Source organism: Pseudophryne corroboree, chromosome 11 (genome assembly GCF_028390025.1).
Source record: "Pseudophryne corroboree isolate aPseCor3 chromosome 11, aPseCor3.hap2, whole genome shotgun sequence".
Taxonomy (NCBI): Eukaryota; Metazoa; Chordata; class Amphibia; order Anura; family Myobatrachidae; genus Pseudophryne; species Pseudophryne corroboree.
In genome coordinates, this window is record NC_086454.1 from 2509377 (window position 1) to 2525834 (window position 16458).

Here is a 16458-nt window from a genome sequence, read left to right on the forward strand (position 1 = left end):
ATTGGGGAAGTAGGCTGGATTGGGGAAGGAGGAGGGATTGGGGAGCTGTTTTCAGAGGGTGGGTCTGATTGAGAGGGGGAGGGGGGCAGAGAGGGTGTTTGGGCAACAGAGGGGGAGGGGGCCAGAGAGGGGGACTGGGAAAGAGAGGGGGAGGTGGCCGGAGTGGTTGTTTGGCCTTCAGAGGGGGAGGGGGACAGAGAGGGGTATTGGTAAAGAGAGGGGGAGGGGGCCTGAGAAGGGGACTGGAAAGGAGAGGGGGATTGGGCGACAGAAGGGGAGGGGGCCTGAGAAGGGGACTGGGAAGGAGAGGGGGATTGTGCGACAGAAGGGGAGGGGGCCTGAGAAGGGGATTGGGAAGGAGAGGCAGATTGGGCGACAGAAGGGGAGGGGGGCTGAGAAGGGGACTGGGAAGGAGAGGGGGATTGGGCGACTGAAGGGGAGGGGGCCTGAGAAGGGGACTGGGAAGGAGAGGGGGATTGGGCGACAGAAGGGGAGGGGGGCTGAGAAGGGGACTGGGAAGGAGAGGGGGATTGGGCGACAGAAGGGGAGGAGGGCTGAGAACGGGACTGGGAAGGAGAGGAGGATTGGGTGACAGAAGGGGAGGGGGGCTGAGAAGGAGACTGGGAAGGAGAGGGGGATTGGGCGACAGAAGGGGAGGGGGGCTGAGAAGGGGACTGGGAAGGAGAGGGGGATTGGGCGACAGAAGGGGAGGGGGGCTGAGAAGGGGATTGGTCGGGGCTCCCAGCAGCAGCAGCAGCTTGCCGTTGTGCTCGTCCTAGAATGACATATGTAATATTTAGGTTGTAGCATGAAAAATTATAACAACAGCATTTTTCTATTACACTGTTCTGTCCCATGTTAAAGACACAGGGGTAACATTAATAGGTTTTTGTAATTTTAAAACTGGTGATGTTGCCCATAGCAACCAATCAGATTATACGTAACATTTATTAAACAGCTTCTAGAATATAATAGATTGAATCTGATTGGTTGCTATAGGCAACATCACCAGTTCTAAAAACCTCCCACCTTATTAAATTTACCCCACTGAGCAAGTTATTGGGTTCAGTTGACAGCCTGTGTAGCAACTCTGTACAACAACATGCACTTTTTCAGAAGCACCTTGCTACACAGTCAGTACTGCTTGCCCTAACCACACACACTGTGTCATGTTTATTCTACAATAGTTCATTGTCAGTGTGCAAATTTTCACACTATCACTTAGTGAAAATAGGCAAAGTTTATGCTAATAATCTCAGTGTTATTTAATGTAATATGAAACTTACTGCGCCTACGTATATTACGGATTTGTTGGCGGAGTCCTGCCAACAGGTCCGGCGTGCGCCTGCGGAGGTCGCTCCAGCGCCTCTCCAGCTGGATGATGGTCCTCCTGCTCCGGGCGCGGGTTCGCAATAAGCGGCGTACCTCCGCGTAGGCCTCGCGCTTTACCCTATTTGGGATAAAGGGCCCTGCGCGGCCTACGCGGCGGTCCATTACCGCTACCAACACGGTCAGCTCGCGGTGTGTAAATGCTGCTGCGCGCATGATGGCAATGGCGTTTTCCATATATGGGCTTATATTTATAGTGTGTGGTGGCATGTGATTGGTTGCAAATTTATGGTGTCATCTAATAAACTTTATTGATGTGTGCATTGTATAAACTTGATTGATTTGTGCATTGCTGTGAAGGACAGCGGGGGCAGTTCGCTATAGCGGAAATTCGCAGCCGCGGAAAAACATCAAAAACAATACGTACACTCACAATTACACACACACACACACTCACATACACACACAAACAAACACTCACTCACTCAAAATCACACACTCACATACATACAAACACACACACACACACACACACACACACACACACACACACACACACACACACACACACTTATAGAAAAGTACTTGTTTCAATCTGTGTACTCACCACATTTGTCAAGAACAATCAGCTGCACAAAGTCACAAAGTTTACGACATTTAGGATCATATGTTGTGTATTTTGTAATGTAAACAGATGCACAAACCAACAAAAAAAAAAATCAGTTATTAAACCAATTATCCTAATCAAAAATCAATTAGACATTAATAAAAAATAAAAAAAAAACAGATTGTTTCATAATACATGATAAGGATAATATGTCAGATTTATCACATAAAAAAATAATAATATAGACCCACACAACAAAACAATTACACTATGAACTTTCGCTAGCTACCTAAATGACATCAGATCAAAATGAACATACAAATACAGTGACTTTGGGAAAATGAGAATAAATATGGTAAATTTCAAAATACCTGAAATAATCATGGACAATGCGTGCCCTTATTTCATTTCCCCGCCGGGAAACACTCCCCCCACCGATTGTCCGGCCAATCCCTGGCTCCTCATCAGGTAATTCCTCTGTTTGAGGAAGCTCTACGCGACTCCTTACAGCGATGTTATGGAGGATAGCGCACAGGACCACAATTTTACTTACCATCTCCAGCGAATACATGATGTCACCACCAGTGCGGTGGAGCACACGAAAGCGCCCTTTAAGGGCACCAACCGTGCGCTCCACCAGCTGTCTAGTGGCAGTAAGCGTGGAGTTAAATGCCGTCTGTGGTCCTGGCCTGGGCTTACTGTAAGGAGTCATGAGCCAGGGGGTGCAAGGATATCCACGGTCTCCTGTTTGATGAGATTAAAAGATGAAAAATAAAATTGTAAATTAAAATTAACAAAAAAAAAAAAGAATAAAAACAAATATGCAAAAATACTCACCCAATAACCACATGTCTTGGCCTTCCATCGATCTTAATCTCTGCCATATCCCTGATTGTCTAATGACATGTGCATCATGGGAGTTCCCCGGGAACTTAGCATTCAGGGACAGGATCTGGAGGGATGGCCCACATACAACCATTACATTCAGAGAATGAAACAGTTTCCTGTTTCTATAAATTTCTTCATTATGTCTTGGTGGTACAATAGCTACATGTGTGCCATCCACAACCCCAATAACGTGTAGGTTGCGACTACCACCTTCCTCAAATTGCCGCTTCACCACATCCAGGGCACCAACATCCAAAGGCATTGATATAAATTGCTTTACTCTTTTGATGAAAGCCTGGCTGACACGCCGCAGGACCTTACTGAACTTGCCCTGAGACATGCCAACCAGATCTCCCACCACATGCTGATACGACCCAGTGGCAACAAAATGTAACACAGCAAGGAATTGTGTCAATGCTGGTATTGTTGTAGGATACCTAATGGATTGTTCTAGATCACTCTCTATTATGGAGAGAGTGTCTAGGATTAGATGAGGTGGCAGTCTGTATCTGCGCAACACATCATCAGGCATCCCAAAAAGAAGGACATGGGTACGGAAAATTGGGGGCCTAGCACGCCTCCGTTGCCTTGGATGATGAGGAGCCGGTTGGGGTTGGAGGACTTGCGCTGGTTGAGGTGGGAGTGGTTCGGTGGGTTGGGTGGAAGTGCTTCCGCTGCCACATGAATAGACATCACCAACTTAAAAAGAAGGTAAGAATCATGACACAAAAAATCAAACAAAATACACACATTGTCATCCATATTCAATATAAAAGTGTATGGGTGTTAACTTACTGCTTGTGCGTACTCCATTTCTTCAAAATTTAAATAGGATCTGAAAACACATAATTGAATTATTAAAAAAAAAAAAATTAGATAATTAACAACAACATAGGTTACCATCACAAAACCCAAAAAATTATAGATATCAACCCTACCCATTTAATGAATGCAACAATATATAGTATTCAAAATAAGTATGACTCATTTTATGAACAAAAAACACATCAAAATACAATAAAACACAAAACACATAATCAAAATTAAAACGGGGGTCCTTTATTTGCAAATACTGCAAAAATCAGCCCTACTTTGTAAAAAAAAAATGCTTTGTAAACAAACAAATAAAACACCTACAAGAGAGAGAAAAGGACTCTAAGAAATCAGATACACACTTGCAACAAACAGCAGGACACACAGAGATAGGCTACTTACCTGCTCAATAAATTAATGCACCAATTGGGAGCCACAAAATAACTCAAAAATGCCGATTTGGCCTCAAAATAACTGTGTGCTGAAACACCGCTGAGACACCTACAAGAGAGAGAAAAGGACTCTAAGAAATCAGATACACACTTGCAACAAACAGCAGGACACACAGAGATAGGCTACTTACCTGCTCAATAAATTAAGGTTTAAATGTAGCAGAAAAAAAAACTTTCAAAAAGGCCTACTTGGGCAGAAAACAAATAGTGTGGCCAAACACCACTAATGACACACCTACAAGAAAGAGAAATGGACTATAATAAATAAAGTATCCACTCTCAACAATAGAACAGACACACTGTAAAGTACAGGTAACAAAAATATTACATAGTACATAAGAATACATTTATATGTCAAACAGTTAGCCACCAAAATAGTAAGACCCTGTTTAAAAAACTGCAGACTTCCATTGCACACCCATACATACTTGGTTTGGTAATAGCCTAATTTAGTAATACAAACAAAAGAAACTTCGCAAAAAATAAGCAATACGCAACACAACATTAAAACATTTTCAAGCTAACAAACGCACATTTGTCTGCAATATACTGAAACAAAAACTCACTCAGCAAAGTTTTAGCAAACACGACCACCTTCTCTGAATAGCACAAAGCTCCATCTGTCATCATACACCCACTCACACAGGCTGCAATCCAGACTGTTAAATAAGCAGTACAATTAGTGGACGAATTAGCATAATTTACACCTGTGTGAATTACCGCACTGGACACGCAGCTATAAATAGCTGCACACCTGTGCGAACACACATACCACTAGCAACATGGCTACTCGTGAGCAGTTGGCAGCAGAGATGGACCGCGTGCAGCAGCAGATGTCCGCTTTGAGACATAGGCGCTTTGTGTTGAGGAGGCAGATTATGGAATCCGCAAGTGCGGATTTTGAAGTAGCAGGACCCAGTACTAGAGACATTCCATCTTCTGATACACAGCAGTTAGGAGTGGATACCCTGCCAGACATACATACTGGGGGAAGTGAGGGAGATTCTGCAATAGCCTCACAAACACAAACTACACAAGCAGCTAGTGAAGAGGAAGATGGTGAAGAGGAACAGGACGAAAGCTCACAGGCTACTTCTAAGAAAAAAAAAAGGCAGCCCGCCTTCACTAAGAGGGAGTTGCGTGTTTTGGTCACACAGGCCATGTCAAAAATACATTGAGGACCAAAAAACATGGGTGCTGCAACCAAAGATAGAATCTGGAGGGACATCACTGATTCTGTTAATGAAGTTGGCTCAATAGTCCGAACATCACAGGAAGTTAGAAGACGGTAAGTGTATATTGGCAGTACATTATCTGTGCCAAGTATTCTTAAAAAGTTAGTTAGATGTGATGTTGCCTATAGCAACCAAATGCATAACATGTGTACTATATATTAAAGCAGGTATTCATAATTTTTCTATACCTTGCCCCTATTAGTGCCCACATATGTAGTTGGGCCGACTTCAAATCCCGCCTGACGGGCAAGAGGTCTGCGGAGTGGAATGCCTCGAGGGCAACTGGGGGAGGTCCAGCTGCCACTGTGGAGTACACAGATCTGGAGGAGATGGCGATGGACTGTGTGAGCTACGAGGAGGGAGTAGGGGTGTCTCATATGGACACGGACCTGCCTGAAATACTGATGGCACATGACTTGCCAGGTAAGTTTACACACATATTCCTAAACAACTAATTAAGTGGTTCCAAAAGTCTCATGTTTAATTGTCAAACTATTTTTCCACTCATTCTTCTATTTCCTTTGAACATAACACAGCACAGGTGGGTGAGCAGGTAGAGTCAGAGGAGGGTTATGTGGCTGAGGCTGAGGTGGAGGGACCTAGTGTCTCTGGCACTGTGGGACCACAAATCCCACTCATCCAGATTCCAACTGCCCCCCCCCCCACCCACCCAACCCTCTGCTATCCCGGACATCCTGTCTGAAATAGCAAGGTATGGTGAGAGCCTCAATGCTTGTCAAGACAGGATGATCCGGGAGGTTAGCCAGATACCTGTCCGGCTCACTGAGCACAGAACCAGTGTGGAGCAAGGTGTAGCTCAACTCTGCCAAGGTCTGGCAGAGATCAGGCAGGGACAAGAGCAACTCGCCTCCTCCTTCAAAGACCTTGCAAATTCAATCTTGCAAGGGCTCCAGGACATCGCTGTCTCCCTTGCCCACAGTGGCAGAGAGCCAGCCACATCTGCTCCCTCCCCTCCCTCTGCCCAGGAAGAACATCCCACTGGGCAGGGCCCTTGAAGGTCGCTTCGCAGACCGAGCCATGAAGAACGTCATCAGGCGGGGAAAAAGAAGAGAAAGTGATGTCTCTCCAGATGGGCAGCACCCATGTATTTCATGTTGCCTCAATGTATTTTTTGTGTTGGCTTGTGTGGCCAGAATGTAGAACTCCCTCAAAGTGAAAGGATCAATTTCTGTTTCTGTATATTGTAGCCTGTGAGTTTTTTTCCTGTATACCAGAGCCATCTTCCTCTTCCTAGCGTGCTGTGTATTGTTGTGTTTGTGTGTTGGTTCCAGAATCTAACTCAGTTCCCCTACAAAATTATGTCTGGCTGGGTGTTGACAACATATTGTTTATTTTCATTACAAATCATATTTTGTCAGAAGATGGTGTTTCCCTAGTACTGGGTTCTGCTATGTGATTTGTGTCAGTGGCATCTGCTTGCTGCTTGGTCCATCTTTGTCTGTGATGCTCACCTGTAGCCATGTTGTTTTGACCAATGAATATATTTATTGAGTAAAAAAATATTGAATTCAATTTTGTTTGTGTACTTTATTAAAGTTAATGCATTATGTAAAACTTAGCACTGTAAAGTTTAGCATGGCATATAGACATTTGTGGAACAAAGGAACAATCCGAATATTCATACAAACATTGCATCTTTCAAAATGCAACAGGTATGCCTTGCACAACACTTTACTGGCCATATACAAATAGTATTTTCAAATAGGTTCTTGGGTTACTAGGGGCAACATGACATAATATTAAACATTGAGAGATATTCGCACCAAAGTTAAACATTTTTATTAAACAAAAATGTAGCCTGCATTATGTTGCTCATGATATTTGTTATGTACAAAGGAATATTTTTATGTGGTTTAGATTTTGCAGATGTAATTTTGAAGTTTGGTTATTTCCACTTGTTTGCATTTGGTAGTATTTATGACACAATTAAAACATGCATTTAACAACAATGTTTAGTTAATAACTAAAACAAATCATGCCTTATTTGGCAGCGTGTCAGATTTATAGGTGCTAACAACAAAAATGTAATGTGTCCACACAATTGCTGTTTGCAGTATTTCAGCAGAGCAGTGTTTTGCAAGTAATTGGACAACAGATGAATGAAATTTCTAATTAACTGCTAATTATTGCAGACACACTTGTAACATTACTTCGCAGATGCAGAGTAACTGCAGACCTACTGCTATGCTGCGTGAAGATAGCGAACATTTGTTGTGTTAATTTTACCATCGGGAACGCATTTCTGCTCAAAACACGCCTACTGCTGGTTGCATACTCCCAAACTAGCCGCCCACTTTCACGCCCATTTAGTTAGATACCGAGGCCGAGCCCCTGTCACGCCTTCGTCACTCCCTGTTTTCGGTGATGTAGTACGATAAGAAAAGCTGTTAGTAATTTTGCACAAGCGTCGCATCGCTGCCTTTGCGCACGCGCAGTTCAGAAGTCGCGCATGCGCAGTTTGCGGATTTCCGCCGTTTTGCGATGCAATGAACTGCTGCGATCAACTCGGAATGAGGGCCTATGCCCGGCAGCACTGACAGCCCGCTCTCTACGGCCGTCCGCCCGCACCGACTTCCTGCGTGCAGAGACATCCCGCTACCTACGGCCGCTCGCTACGCCCGCCCACACCCGCGCCCGTCATCCAACCCGACCCTTCCCTCTCTACACTCGCCCTCTATGCCCGGTCAGACATGCCGCTGCAGGGGCAGTAGAGGGTACATTTTTCAGCAGCACCTGCTACCGGAACTCACACGTGAACAGGACTGCACCCACAAGTAATGTATAATGTGTGTTATATAATGTATTTGGAGCACCATGTCTCACATAATGTGTTTGGGGGCACTGTGTATTATATAATGTGTTTGGAGGGTACTATGGGATTTATTCAGGCCGGGCCGCAGCTGCTTATTCGCACGTGGCGTAATGTGAATTTTGCCTCATACCGTGTGACGTAATGTAAATTTTGTCTCATACCGTATGGTGTAATGTGAATTGCGGCTCATGCAGTGTGGCGTAATGTGAATTGCGGCTCATACAGTGTGGCATAATGTGAATTTTATCTCTTGGTGTGTGGAGCAATGTAAATTTTGGTTCATACCATGTTACGTAATGTGAATTTTGGCTTATACTATGTGACGTAATGTGGTTTTTGGCTTATACCGTGTGGCGAAATGTGAATTTCGTTTCATATCGTGCGGTGAAATGTTCATTTTGACTCATACTGTGTGGTGTAATGTGAATTTTGCACCAAGGCACACCACTTTCTGGTTCCGCCACTAGGTCAGGGATAGGTTGGGGTAAGTAGCGATAGGATGCAGCGGCAGCTAGGACTCAGGGTTACGCCGTAGCGGACAGTCAGTAGTGGCTACAGGTCGCACCATCATGTTTCATTTTATTTCTCTGGGGTGTATTGTATTTACTTGTATTATTAGGAACTAGGGAGAAATTAGATTACGACAACTGTATTAAAAAAACTTTGATTAAAAAATATTGTATATTATTGTTTTTGTGTAAAATATGCAATAATAATAAATATTCCATATAAGATGTATTAGTCTGAAAGATTCTTTCAAATTTACAACCTAATTGTAATTTTCTTTGTAGTGATTGAAGACGCTATGATTTTAATTTTAAATCTTAGGGCCCCCTGTCTTAATTATCCCAGGCCCCCCGAAGCCTTAATCCAGCTCTGCCCTGACGGCAGGGTGTTATTAGGAGGAGAGTGTGTGTGTGTGTGTGTGTGTGTGGGGGTGGGGGGGGGGGGGTGAGGGGGGGGGTATAACTGCCCCACTGCAACATTACATATCTAAATTACACCATTATACGTATCAATCTGTCAGTTTCTCCACATTTATTTCCAAACATGCAGAGCAACGGATATATATATATATATATATTCAGATTTGTTTAATTCAACACGTACATCATATATGATATTATGTATACATACACACACATACACTATATATACATATTTATACACACACACACACACACACACACACACACACACACACACACACACACACACACACACACTATATATAATATCTATTACATATACACACACACACTTTATATAACATCTATTACATATATACACACACACACACACACACACACACACACACACACACACACACACACACACACACACACTATATATATATATATATGTATATATTATATTTACTACATATATACACACACACTATATATAATATCTATTACATATACACACACACACTTTATATACCATCTTTTACATATACGCACACACACACACACACACACACACACACACACACACACACACACACACACACACACACACACTATATATAATATCTAGCCGGAGATACATAACATTACCAGGATCTCTGTGTCCTGCAGTGAGGGGCTTGTTAGGTGCTGGACAGTCCCGACCCTCCATGTGATACAGCCGCGATAACCGTGCGATACAGCCGCGATAACCGTGCGATACAGCCGCGATAACCGTGCGATACAGCCGCGATAACCGTGCGATACAGCCGCGATAACCGTGTGATACAGCCGCGGTACCTGTGTCCTCTGCAGGTGATAATTACAGGGATGTCGCTGCAGATACAACAGATTTACCAGGAATCCTCGAATTGCATCTAACCCTTTGGTGTTTGTGTGGTTGGTCGCTACACTGTACATTGGGGCAGATGTACTAAGCCTGGAGAAGGGATAAAGTAGTGATAAGTGCAAGGTTATAATGCACCAGCCAATCAGCTCCTAACTGTAATGATTGGCCAGTGTGTTATCAGCTTGTGCTTATCACTGGTTTATCACTTCTACAGGTTAATACATCTGCCCCATTGTGTGTTATACATATGTAACTAGACAGTACAATGACACAATCCTCGTCTCACACAACACACACATTGCAGTGAGAGATCCCTGTACTGTCATGCTTAGACGATGAGTAACACTGTGGTGCACAATGTACCTACCTGCCCTGCATGTGACCTGCGCAGGTGCTGTCCCTGATCTGCCTCCTGTCTCCTGCTATGATAGCTGTAAGGACGAGGTGCAGTATATTGTGTAGACCTTTCTGCAATCACAGTAGTATTGCTTGTATTTATTTTTTACCGCCACATTCACAAACCGATTTGTCCATTGTGTAAAGCAATAAAATGTGTTGTTACATAAAAAGTTCTTTAGTAGGAGCAACAATATTGTATGGGAAATAGTGTTAGGTATGGTCATTTATAAGATTAAATAAAAATGAAGTCTTCTATAAGGAGGAGGTACACTGTGTGTGGAGTAGTTTATAATGAGGAGGTACATTGGGTGTGGAGTAGTTTATAAGGTGGAGGTACACATTGGGTGTGGAGTAGTTTATAATGAGGAGGTACATTGGGTGTGAAGTAGTTTTTAAGGAGGAGGTACATTGGGTGTGGAGTAGTTTATATGGTGGAGGTACATTGGGTGTGGAGTAGTTTATAAGGTGGAGGTACATTGGGTGTGGAGTAGTTTATAATGAGGAGGTACATTGGGTGTGGAGTAGTTTATAAGGAGGAGGTACATTTGGTGTGGAGCAGTTCCTAAGGAGGAGGTACATTGGGTGTGGAGTAGTTTATATGGTAGAGGTACATTGGGTGTGAAGTAGTTTATAAGGTGGAGGTACATTGGGTGTGGAGTAGTTTATAAGGAGTAGGAACATTGGATGTGGAGTAGTTTATAAGGAGGAGGTACATTGGGTGTGGAGTAGTTTATAATAAGGAGGTACATTGGGTGTGGAGTAGTTTATATGGTGGAGGTACATTGGGTGTGGAGTAGTTTATAAGGTGGAGGTACATTGGGTGTGGAGTAGTTTATAAGGAGGAGGTACATTGGGTATGGAGTAGTTTATAATGAGGAGGTACATTGGGTGTGGAGTAGTTTCTAATGAGGAGGTACATTGGGTGTGGAGCAGTTTCTAAGGAGGAGGTACATTGGGTGTGGAGTAGTTTATATGGTAGAGGTACATTGGGTGTGAAGTAGTTTATAAGGTGGAGGTACATTGGGTGTGGAGTAGTTTATAAGGAGTAGGAACATTGGATGTGGAGTAGTTTATAAGGTGGAGGTACATTGGATGTGGAGTAGTTTATAAGGTGGAGGTACACTGGATGTGGAGTAATTTATAAGGAGGAGGTACATTGGATGTGGAGTAGTTTATAAGGAGGAGGTACATTGGGTGTGGAGTAGTTTATAAGGAGGCGGTACATTTGGTGTAGGGAAGTTCATAAGGTGGAGGTACATTGGGTGTGGAGTAGTTTATAAGGAGGAGGTATATTGGGTGTGGAGTAGTTTATAAGGTGGAGGTACATTGGATGTCAGTAGTTTATAACATGGAGGTACATTGGGTGTAGAGTAGATTATAAGAAGGGGGTACATTGAATGTGAAGTAGTTTATAAGGTGGAGGTACATTCGGTGTGGAGCAGTTTATAAGGTGGAGGTACATTGGGTGTGGAGTAGTTTATAAGGTGGAGGTACATTGGGTGTGGAGTAGATTATAAAGAGGAGGTACATTGGGTGTGGAGTATTTTATAAGGTGGAGGAACGTTGGGTGTGCAGTAGTTTATAAGGAGGAGGTACATTGGGTGTGGAGTAGTTTATAAGGAGGAGGTACATTGGGTGTGGAGTAGTTTCTAAGGAGGTGGTACATTCGTTGTGGAGTAGTTTATAAGGAGGAGGCACATTTGGTGTGGAGTAGTTTATAAGGAAGAGGTACATTTGGTGTAGAGTAGTTAATAAGGTGGAGGTACATTGGGTGTGGAGTAGTCTCTAAGGAGGAGGTACATTCGGTATGGAGTAGTTAATAAGGAGAAGGTACATTGGGTGTGGAGTAGTTTATAAGGTGGAGGTACACTGGGTGTGGAGTAGTTTATAAGGAGGAGGTACATTGGGTGTGGAGTAGTTTATGAGGTGGAGGTACATTGGATGTGGAGTAGTTTATAAGGTGGAGGTACATTGGGTGTGGAGTAGTTTATAAGGAGGAGGTACATTGGGTGTGGAGTAGATTATAAGGTGGAGGTAATAGTGTTAGGTATGGTCATTTATAAGATTTAAAAAAAACGAAGTCTTCTATAAGGAGGAGTTACACTGGGTGTGGAGTAGTTTATAAGGAGGAGGTACTTTGGGTGTGGAGTAGTTTATAAGGTGGAGGTAAAATGGGTGTGGAGTAGTTTATAAGGAGGAGGTACATTGGGTGTGGAGTAGTTTATAAGGTGGAGGTACATTGGGTGTGGAGTAGTTTATAAGGAGGAGGAACATTGAGTGTGGAGTAGTTTATAAGGTGGAGGTACATTGGGTGTAGAGTAGTTTATAAGGAGGAGGTACATTGGGTGTGGAGTAGTTTATAAGGTGGAGGTACATTGGGTATAGAGTAGTTTATAAGGAGGAGGTACATTGGGTGTGGAGTAGTTTATAAGGAGGAGGTACATTGGGTGTGGAGTAGTTTATAAGGTGGAGGTACATTGGGTGTGGAGTAGTTTATAAGGTGGAGGTACATTGGGTGTGGAGTAGTTTATAAGGTGGAGGTACATTTGGTGTGGAGTAGTTTCTAAGGAGGAGGTACATTTGGTGTAGAGTAGTTTATAAGGAGGAGGTACATTGGGTGTGGAGTAGTTTATAAGGTGGAGGTACATTGGGTATAGAGTAGTTTATAAGGAGGAGGTACATTGGGTGTGGAGTAGTTTATAAGGTGGAGGTACATTGGGTGTGGAGTAGTTTATAAGGAGGAGGAACATTGAGTGTGGAGTAGTTTATAAGGTGGAGGTACATTGGGTGTAGAGTAGTTTATAAGGAGGAGGTACATTGGGTGTGGAGTAGTTTATAAGGTGGAGGTACATTGGGTATAGAGTCGTTTATAAGGAGGAGGTACATTGGGTGTGGAGTAGTTTATAAGGAGGAGGTACATTAGGTGTGGAGTAGTTTATAAGGTGGAGGTACATTGGGTGTGGAGTAGTTTATAAGGTGGAGGTACATTGGGTGTGGAGTAGTTTATAAGGTGGAGGTACATTTGGTGTGGAGTAGTTTCTAAGGAGGAGGTACATTTGTTGTAGAGAAGTTTCTAAGGAGGAGGTACTTTGGGTGTAGAGTAGTTTATAAGGTGGAGGTACATTGGGTGTGGAGTAGTTTATAAGGTGGAGGTATATTGGGTGTGCAGTAATTTATAAGGAGGAGGTACATTGGGTGTGGAGGAGTTTATAAGGTGGAGGTACATTCGGTGTGGAGAAGTTTATAAGGTGGAGGTACATTGGGTGTGCAGTAATTTATAAGGAGGAGGTACATTGGGTGTGGAGGAGTTTATAAGGTGGAGGTACATTGGGTGTGGAGTAGTTTATAAGGTGGAGGTACATTGGGTGTGGAGTAGTTTATAAGGAGCAGGTACATTTGATGTGGAGTAGTTTCTAAGGAGGAGGTACATTTGGTGTGGAGTAGTTTCTAAGGAGGAGGTACATTGGGTGTGGAGTAGTTTATATGGTGGAGGTACATTGGGTGTGAAGTAGTTTATAAGGTGGAGGTACATTGGGTGTGGAGTAGTTTATATGGTGGAGGTACATTGGATGTGGAGTAGTTTATAAGGTGGAGGTACATTGGATGTGGAGTAGTTTATAAGGTGGAGGTACACTGGATGTGGAGTAGTTTATAAGGTGGAGGTACATTGGATGTGGAGTAGTTTATAAGTAGGAGGTACACTGGGTGAGGAGTAGTTTATAAGGTGGAGGTACATTTGGTGTGGAGTAGTTTATAAGGTGGAGGTACATTGGGTGTGGAGTAGTTTATAAGGTGGAGGTACATTGGGTGTGGAGTAGTTTATAAGGTGGAGGTACATTGGGTGTGGAGTAGTTTATAAGGTCGAGGTACATTTGGTGTGGAGTAGTTTATAAGGTGGATGTACATTGGGTGTGGAAAAGTTTATAAGGTGGAGGTACATTGGGTGTGGAGTAGTTTATAAGGTGGAGGTACATTGGGTGTGCAGTAATTTATAAGGAGGAGGTACATTGGGTGTGGAGGAGTTTATAAGGTGGAGGTACATTGGGTGTGGAGTAGTTTATAAGGTGGAGGTACATTGGGTGTGGAGTAGTTTATAAGGAGCAGGTAGATTTGGTGTGGAGTAGTTTCTAAGGAGGAGGTACATTTGTTGTAGAGTAGTTTCTAAGGAGGAGGTACTTTGGGTGTAGAGTAGTTTATAAGGTGGAGGTACATTGGGTGTGGAGTAGTTTATAAGGTGGAGGTATATTGGGTGTGCAGTAATTTATAAGGAGGAGGTACATTGGGTGTGGAGGAGTTTATAAGGTGGAGGTATATTGGGTGTGGAATAGTTTATAAGGTGGAGGTACATTGGGTGTGGAGTAGTTTATAAGGAGCAGGTACATTTGATGTGGAGTAGTTTCTAAGGAGGAGGTACATTTGGTGTGGAGTAGTTTCTAAGGAGGAGGTACATTGGGTGTGGAGTAGTTTATATGGTGGAGGTACATTGGGTGTGAAGTAGTTTATAAGGTGGAGGTACATTGGGTGTGGAGTAGTTTATATGGTGGAGGTACATTGGATGTGGAGTAGTTTATAAGGTGGAGGTACATTGGATGTGGAGTAGTTTATAAGGTGGAGGTACACTGGATGTGGAGTAGTTTATAAGGTGGAGGTACATTGGATGTGGAGTAGTTTATAAGTAGGAGGTACACTGGGTGAGGAGTAGTTTATAAGGTGGAGGTACATTTGGTGTGGAGTAGTTTATAAGGTGGAGGTACATTGGGTGTGGAGTAGTTTATAAGGTGGAGGTACATTGGGTGTGGAGTAGTTTATAAGGTGGAGGTACATTGGGTGTGGAGTAGTTTATAAGGTCGAGGTACATTTGGTGTGGAGTAGTTTATAAGGTGGATGTACATTGGGTGTGGAAAAGTTTATAAGGTGGAGGTACATTGGGTGTGGAGTAGTTTATAAGGTGGAGGTACATTGGGTGTGCAGTAATTTATAAGGAGGAGGTACATTGGGTGTGGAGGAGTTTATAAGGTGGAGGTACATTGGGTGTGGAGTAGTTTATAAGGTGGAGGTACATTGGGTGTGGAGTAGTTTATAAGGAGCAGGTAGATTTGGTGTGGAGTAGTTTCTAAGGAGGAGGTACATTTGGTGTGGAGTGTTTTCTAAGGAGGAGGTACATTGAGTGTGGAGTAGTTTATATGGTGGAGGTACATTGGGTGTGAAGTAGTTTATAAGGTGGAGGTACATTGGGTGTGGAGTAGTTTATAAGGAGTAGGAAAATTGGATGTGGAGTATTTAATAAGGTGGAGGTACATTGGATGTGGAGTAGTTTATAAGGTGGAAGTACATTTGGTGTGGAGTAGTTTATAAGGTGGAGGTACATTGGGTGTGGAGTAGTTTATAAGGTGTAGGTACATTGGGTGTGGAGTAGTTTATAAGTTGGAGGTACATTTGGTGTGGAGTAGTTTATAAGGAGGAGGTACATTGGGTGTGGAGTAGTTTATAAGTAGGAGGTACATTGGGTACATATAGATTGTAAGCTTGCGAGCAGGGCCTTCCTACCTCTATGACTGTTATCACCCAGTTTGTTATTGTTATTTCAAATTGTAAAGCGCAACGGAATTTGCTGCGCTATATAAGAAACTGTTAATAAATAATAAATAAATAAATTTATAAGGAAGAGTTACATTGGGTGTGGAGTAGTTTATAAGGTGGAGGTCCATTGGATGTGGAGTAGTTTATGAGGAGGAGGTACATTTGGTGTAGAGTGGTTTATAAGGTGGAGGTACATTGGGTGTGGAGTAGTTTATAAGGAGGAGGTACATTGGGTGTGGAGTAGTTTATAAGGTGGAGGTACATTAGATGTGGGGTAGTTTATAACATGGAGGTACATTGGGTGTAGAGTAGTTTATAAGAAACGGGTACATTGAATGTGAAGTAGTTTATAAGGTGGCGGTACATTCGGTATGGAGTAGTTTATAAGGTGGATGTACATTGAGTGTGGGATAGATTATAAGTTGGAGGTACATTCGGTGTAGAGTAGTTTATATGGTGGAGGTACATTGGATGTGGAGTAATTTATGAGGTGGAGGTACATTAGGTGTAGAGTAGTTTATAAGG